This window comes from Pongo abelii, chromosome 11, assembly GCF_028885655.2.
Source record: "Pongo abelii isolate AG06213 chromosome 11, NHGRI_mPonAbe1-v2.0_pri, whole genome shotgun sequence".
In the NCBI taxonomy this organism is placed as follows: domain Eukaryota; kingdom Metazoa; phylum Chordata; class Mammalia; order Primates; family Hominidae; genus Pongo; species Pongo abelii.
In genome coordinates this window covers 19,809,191-19,817,521 of record NC_071996.2, presented here as the reverse complement: position 1 = coordinate 19,817,521, position 8,331 = coordinate 19,809,191, and positions in this window count along the sequence as shown.

The following is an 8,331-nucleotide window of genomic DNA, read 5'->3' as shown; positions in this document are numbered from 1 at the left end:
CATATCCTCTCCCTTAGTGCAGCCTGCATCTAATGACTGATTTATGTTGACTGTAGCAGCCTTGCCCCTGTGCCCCAAGGTGCGATCATTCTGAAGGACATCCTAATTCCAGAATCTCTGTGAGATTAATATTTAAGCAGTGACTGCCACTCACTCACTTCAAGCCCTTCTTGTCAAGAGACCAGCAGGCTAGGATTGAAGTCACTGTCCTGGCAGAAGTGCTTGACTCTGATAATCAGAGGGCTGTTTATCAGGGCTTTTGTCACATCATGGGGCAGGGAAGACTATATTTGCAGTTAGGTCACCTACTGTGTTTCTTTTGTACGCTTTGCCCAATTTTGATGGTAAATGGACGAATCGAACAGCCATCTCTGAGAAGAGCATGATGATGATAAGGGTTCAGACCCCTTAGAGATGGGATTCTGGGTCACCCACAAAGTAAATCACTTAGACCAGCAGAGGTGCTAGCTCAGGTTGAGGAAATCCAGAAGGAAAGCAGGAAAACATAAGCGTCACTTGTGACCTTGAGACTAGTTACAATGGTAGGAGCTGTATCTTTTTCTACTAGTCTTCCTCTTGAAAATTTGTTCTAGAAGAGAGACCCATCAGAATCCTGGAAGAGCTGATTCCAAAACTTATTATGTGAAAAAGTGCATCTAAGGGGAAAAAGGGGTACATTGGAGGATGTTTTAGTATGCCAACCATAGCTCCCCTTTAGGGTGGAGGCACTCATTTCTCTAGTTTCTTGGGAATATTGGAGGCTGAAAGCTCTCTATTGAGTTGCTCTCTGAAAGTTGTCCTCAACTAGAGGGCAACACAACCATCTCATTCAATGTCATCCCTCCTCTTCAGAGACGGTCTGCATCCGTCTACTGTAGATGCAGCACTAGAAAAGCATGGAACCCTATCTCAAGGTGGCTGTTCCAGCTCCATAGCTCCATGTGAGATAACCTGTGAGATAACCTGAGCCCTCTGTTGCAACTGCACTGTAGTTCAGCTTTTCCCTCTTCCCAATTCCAGTTTCTACATTTCCCCAGGAGCTGATCCCAGGAGCACTTCTCCCAAACTTTTCATCTCCAGAGTCTTTTTTCCAGGGAATAGGATTAAATATACCAAGTCATAATACCATCCATTGAGGCAGACCTTTTACAGTAGTAAGAACCATCCATGACTGCATTTGAATCACAAGCTATAATAAGTATTTTATAGACATATAGTCTGTGTTGACATCCTAAGTGTTAATTAAGAAAGTACTCAGCCATTTTGTCTTTTTTTTTTTTTTGAGATGGAGTCTCACTGTGTCCCTCAGGCTGGAGTGTAGTTGTCCGATCTCAGCTCACTGCAACCTCTCCCCCCCGGGTTCAAGTGAGTCTCCTGCCTCAGCTTACCAAGTAGCTGGGATTACAGGTGCCTGCCACCGCACCCGGCTAATTTTTGTATTTTTAGTAGAGACAGGGTTTCACCATCTTGGCTAGGCTGGTCTTGAACTCCCGACCTCGTGATCCGTCTGCCTTGGCCTCCCAAAGTGCTGGGATTACAGGCGTGAGCCACTGTGCCTGGCTGCCATTTTTTCAAACTTTACAAAATTGCAAAACATTTAGCTGAGTAGATGGTTACTAATTACCTCCTAAGTGTATAAATAACCCTGTGGTAGTTGCTTCGGAGAATGAAAATAAATTCAGCATTATCCTTTCTTGTGTTGTCTGGCAGAAAAAACTAACTAAAACATGGGAAGGCTGAGGCAGGAGAATCGCTTGAACCTGGGAGGCAGAGATGGCAGTGAGCTGAGATCATGCCACTACACTCCAGCCTGGGCAATAGAGCGAGACTCTGTCTCAAACAAACAAACAAAAAACCCACCACCACCACCACCAAAAACCCAAACTTCTGGCTGCCTTGCACCTGTAATCCCAGCACTTTAAGAAGCTAAGGCAGGAGGACTGCTTGAGGCCAGGAGTTTGAGACCAGCCTGGGCAGAAAAGGGAGACTCTGTGTCTACAATAAATTACAAAAATTAGCCATACATGGCTGCTCATGTCTATAGTCTCAGCTACTCTGGAGGCTGAGGTGCAAGGATTCCTTGGGCCCAGGAGTTTGGGGCTCTGGTGAGCTATGATCACACCGCTGCATGCCAGCATGGGTGACAGAGCAAGACTCTGTCTCAAAAGACAAAAAAGGAAAAAAAAGATTCTTAGTGAAAGTGCCTTGGCAAAGATTCTGACAGAGAGAGAAGTCTAGCATGGCTGACTCCATCTTGCTTCCAGTCTCACAGGCTGGCTGTCCTTGCTCATTCCTGGCTGTAGGCCAAGCTAACCATGGGAGGAATTTAGTTGATAGTTTAACTCTGAAGCAAGGATGATAACAGCACCTCCCTAAAACTGACCCCCTCCTTATTTGGGGATTGAAATTGCTTTTGTGAAACTAACGAACAATGATTAGGAAGTAGCTTGAATTCTGCTAAAAGGTAGGTCTAGTTCCCTTCCTTTCTTCCTTCCTTCTCTCTTTTCTTTCTCTTTTCCTTCCTTCTCTTTTCTGTCTCTTTTCCTTCCTTCCTTCTCTCTTTTCTTTCTCTTTTCCTTCCTTCTTTCTTTTCTTTCTCTTTTTTCCTTCCTTCGTTCCTTCCTTCCTTCCTTCCTCCCTCCCTCCCTTCTTTCCTTCCTTCCTTTTTTTTCAAGGTCTGGCTCTGTCACCTAGGATAGAGTGCCATGGCATGATCTTGGCTCACTGCAACCTCTGCCTCCTGGGCTCAAGCCATCCTCCCACCTCAGCCTTCTAAGTAGCTGGAACTAAAGGCACACGCCACCACACCCAGATAATTTTTGTATTTTTTGTAGAGTCAGGGTTTCGCCATGTTTGCCCAGACTGGTCTCAAACTCCTGAGCTCAAGCGATCCACCAGCCTTGGCCTCCCAATGTGCTAGGATTACAGGTGAGACACCACACTGGGCCAGGTATAGTTTCTATAATCTCTTACTTCTCAGGAATCATGTGGCCAACGATCACAAAATTTGTGACCTCCCCAATTGCCATCTGCCTCCAGGTCTGCCTGGGCTGTGTGTCCAGGCCACACTGTGTGCACTAGCACAGGGCCACACTTCTTTGTGGCCTTGGGTTGTGAAACAAATTTTGCAAAAACATAGTGACATTAAACAAGAAACATGATCTCACATAGTTTCTGTAAGTTGGGAATCTATGAGTGGCTAAAACTGAGTGATTTTGCCTTGGGGTCTCTCATGAGGTTGTGAAACTGGCTCAGTTGTCCCATAGAACTAATGTTTACCATTTTTCTTTTAATAAATACAAAAATTGACTCTTCTTGGTCTTAAAACTTGATACTTACATTTGTCTTACCTGGGTTCCTTCCTCAGGAAACCAACTCTCACACAAGGGACTGGAACTCATCAAGTCACAGCATCCAGACAATGAGATGTAAGACCCCTCATGCATCATGGTCCTTCATGACTTCTCTCTTATTCCTTCCCACACATAGCTATATTCCTTCCCCTCTATATAAACCTCCAATTTCAGTCAGGAGAGACAGATTTGAGGTTTGTCTTCCATCTCTCTGGCTGACATTCCCAAATAAAAGGCCTTCTTTCCTGGCAATGATTGTTGTCTCAGTGATTGGCTTTCTTTTTTTTTTTTTTGAGATGAAGTCTCTCTCTGTTGCCCAGGCTGGAGAGGCTGGAGTGCAATGGCACAATCTCTGCTCACGGCAGCCTCCCCCTCCCGAATTCAAGCGATTCTCCTCTCTCAGCCTCCCAAGTAGCTAGGATTACAGGCACATGCCACCATGCCTGGCTAGTTTTTTGTTTTTAATAGAGACAGGGTTTCACTATGTTGGCCAAGCTGGTCTTGAACTCCTGACCTCAGATGACCCACCTGCCTCGGCCTTCCAAACTGCTGGGATTACAGGCATGAGCCACCATGCCTGGCTTGCTACTATAAGTCTTTTATGTACAGTTGAGATACAGGGCAGTTGTTTTATGCCCAATTTTCCATCTCCAAACCTCCCCATTACCTCCTGAAGCAATCTGGCATATAGGGTAGATCTAAACGATAGTTCAAGGTTCTGTAAAAATGTAACTGAAATCAGCCTAGGAATGAGAGGATGCCTAATTGCTGAACCCATATTGCAAGAACAGTAAGAAATTGTTATGACTTGGATGCCTTATTAAACAAAGAACTTAGGATATAGAAGTACTTAAAATTAAGACTTGGAAACCAATCTTCCCATTCCAAATTGATAAGTTTTGAGGGGGAGGGGTGATAGTTGGGAATTGTGTGTCTAGTTGCCATCTGAAAAAACATCATGTGATGGCATTACTTCCTGTGATCAATGACCTCTGAGTTTGACTGTTGTACATGTTAAAACTGCCCTTGCAAAATTATGACAGAGAAGTTTGACATAGTTGAGACCATCTTGCTTCTGACCTCCAAGTTGTCCTTGGTCATGTCCTTGGCTAAGCTAACTTTGGGAGGAATTTATAGTTTTACTTTGAAACAAGAATAAGAATTGTCCCTCCCTAAAACTAACCCCTTTCCTGTTCCAGGGCTGAAATTGCCTTTGTAAGACGAATGAGAGACCACAAGATGGGTGTAGTTTTTTTTTGTTTTTTTTTTTTTTTTTGAGATGGAGTCTTGCTCTGTTGCCCAGGCTGGAGTGCAGTGGCGCGATATTGGCTCACTGCAAGCTCCGCCTGCTGGGTTCATGCCATTCTCCTGCCTCAGCCTCCTGAGTAGCTGGGACTACAGGTGCCTACCACCATGCCTGGCTAATTTTTTTGTATTTCTAATAGAGGCAGGGTTTCACCGTGTTAGCCAGGATGGTCTCGATCTCCTGACCTCGTGATCTGCCTGCCTCGGCCTCCCAAAGTGCTGGGATTATGGGCATGAGCCACTGTGCCCAGCCAAGATAGGTGTAGTTTTTATAATCCCTCACTGCTCAGGAGTCATATGGCCAGAGCTCACAAGATCTGTGACGTTCCCAATTGGTCCTATAGATAACATCAGTATTGTAGAAACTAAGATTGGGTCTTTTTGAGATTTTTTCAGACTGATCCCACGAGGGGGGGTCTGACTCAGCTGATTCTGTGGCCCCCACCTGAAGGTGGACTCAGTGCACAAGGACAATTTCCATACTCCTATAATTTCATCCCCAACCAATCAGCAGCACCCATTCCATAGACCCCCTAGTCACCAAATTGTCCATAAAATTCCCCGGGTTTCTGAGCCTTTAGGGAGACTGATTTGAGTGAGAACTCCAGTTTCCCTGTGTGGGCTGGCCTTGAGTCAAACTCTTTCTCTACTGCAACACCCCAGTCTCAGTAAATTAATTTTGTCTGCACAGTAGGCAGGAAGAACCCTGTAGTCAGGAGATTACAATGTATGCAGATGATAGGGGTGATCTGACCAAGATGGACTGAAGGCAGGTGATGATTCCTGGGGAACTATGCATTAGTATCCCCTCAATTTGGGTAGGGCTCAACTGGGTATCCCCTAAGAGGGTTGGGAAAGGAATGGTAATGAGGAGAGTCAGAGCTGTGCCTGGAGAGCTTGCTCACTCAGGAACATACACATGAAATAAGCTGGGCCGATCCTGGAGTCCTGCCAGATGGTACATCCAGCCCACCCCAGCACCATCATTGCCCTAAAGGTCAGGCTTTGTCATAAGCTCTGAGGGGCCATGGCTAGTTAGACTATAGAATCAGGGCTTCTTGTGCAGGCGAGAAGGCAGGTACATGTGGAACTCCTTGCTCACGCAGACCAGTCAAGTCAGTGCTCAAGTCTCACTGGTGGGGTGGGTTGTAGGTGTTGTCTTCTCTTTCCCTTGCAGCCTCCATCTGCATATTCTTTCTGCCTCTTCTCCTTTCTACTTTATTGTTTGGACCATGTTTGTTTGAAATATATTTTAAAAATAAGTTCCATTTCTTTAAGGTAGAGACAGCGTCTCACTATGTTGCCCAGGCTGGTCTTGAACTTCTGACCTCAAGTGATCCTCCTGCCTTGGTCTTCCAAAGTGCTGGAATTACAGGCATGAGCCACTATGCCTGGCCAATTCCCCCCTCCCTTTTTTTTTTTTTTGAGGTGGAGTTTCGCTCTTCCTCAGGCTGGAGTGAGATGGCACTATCTCTGCTCACTGCAACATCTGCCTCCCAGGTTCAAGCCGTCCTCCTGCCTCAGCCTCCCCAGTAGCTGGGATTATAGGTGCCCGCCACCAGCTAATTTTTGTATTTTTAGTAGAGACAGGGTTTCACCATGTTGGCCAGGCTGGTCTTGAACCCCTGACCTCAGGTGATCCACGCCCCCCGTCGGCCTCCCAAAGTGCTGGGGATTACAGGAGTGACCCACCATGCCCTGCCCATTCCCATTTTTTATACAGGTGATATTTGCATGTTTTACAATGCAAAAGCTAGGAAAGATAGAGTGAAATATTTCATTCCCTTCCAAGATTGGTAAGTATTTAACAACTTTTTTTTTTTTTTTTTGAGACAGGGTCTCACTCTGTCACCCAGGCTAAAGTGCAGTGGCGCGATCTGGGCTCACTGCAGCCTCCACCTCCAGGGTTCAAACAATTCTCCCACCTCAGCCTCCCAAGTAGCTGGGATTACAGAGGTGCGCCACTATGCCTGGCTAATTTTTGCATTTTTCGTAGAGACGGGGTTTCACCACATTGGCCAGGCTGGTCTCAAATTCCTGACCTCAGGTGATCCACCTGCCTCAGCCTCCCGAAGTGCTGTGATTGCAGGTATGAGCCACTGTGCCCAGCCTAACAACTTGTTCTTAAGCAAAAAGTGACCTGTTTCTCCAGCAGGGTAGCCTTGGGCTTCTCTACCTGGAGGTTGAGCCCTGAGAGCAAAAGTGGAAGCTGCCAGATCTCCAAAGGCTTGAGCTTAGAAGTCCTAGAATGACACATCCACTGCGTTCTCTGGGTGAAAGCAAGTCACAAGGTTAGTCCAGATTCAAGGGGTGAGGAGACAGACTCCACTTCTGGATGGCAGGAATGTAACATTGCACAACAGAGAGACGTGATTCATGGAAACCACAACACACAAAATGGATGTTGCTAATCTCCAGTCCAAGACAAAACATACAGAGTACCTGACAATGGGAGTGAGAGGGCTTTGGGACAATAAGTGAGATTTTCTGGGAGGTTGTCCTATTTGCTAGAAAGCATTTAGCTCTTCTAAGGGACTCCACTTGAGTAAGACAGCCTGTTTGGCCATACTTTTCTCCCTCCTGCCCCAAAGTCTAGGAATTAGAAGGAAACAATCCCCGAATCTTTTTTCCTTTTTTTTTTTTTTTAAGATAGGGTCTTGCTCTGTTGTCCAGGCTGCAGGGCAGTGGTGCAATCATGGCTCACTGCAGCCTTGACCTCTTCAGGCTCAGGGGATCCTCCCATCTGAGCATCCCAAGTAGCTGGGACTACAGACACGAGCCACCATGCTTGGCTAATTTTTTTGTATTTTTTTGTGGCAGGGGGTGGTTCACCATGTTGCCCCAGCTGGCCATAAACTCCTGGGCTCAAGCGATCCTCCTGCCTCATCCTCCCAAAGTGCTGGGATTGCAGGTATGAGCCACCTTGCCCAGCCCCCAAATCTTGATCTCAGTGATTTCCCTCCTGTACCTCTGATGAACTTATCTTCCCCCTCTGGGTTACCCTCTGCTTTTCATGGCTGAACAAGTTTCCCCTGGAATGGGCAGTCTATGGACTGTAATATTTTAGTGACCATAACACTTTTTCTGTATTTGTCTCACCAACTTGGAGTGCAAGTGATGGCCTTCTCATGTGTCATCTTGTGCACATGTGCAATCCAGCACTATACATTTTTTTTTTTTTGAGACAGGAGTCTTGTTCTGTCACCCAGGCTGGAGTGCAGTGGTGTGATCTTGGCTCACCGCAACCTCCAACTCCCAGGTTCAAGCAATTCTCCTGCCTCAGCCTCTCAAGTAGCTGAGATTACAGGCATGCGCCACCACACCTGGATAATTTTTGTATTTTTGGTAGAGACAGGGTTTCACCATATTGGCCAGGCTGGTCTCAAACTCCTGACCTTGTGATCTGCCCACCTCTGCCTCCCAAAGTGCTAGGATTACAGGTGTGAGCCACTGCACCCAGCCTCATCACTATAAATCTCGTTGAGTTGCACTCATTCTCCACCTGGAAATCAAACATTAAATGCCAACTTTGCTTTCCACAGTCAATTTATTTGGCTAATGCATTAGGCTACTCTTGCATTGCTATAAAGAAGTAACTGGGACTGGGTAATTTAAAAAGAAGACAGGTTTAATTGGCTTACAGTTCAGTTGGCTTTACAGGGAACATGATGCA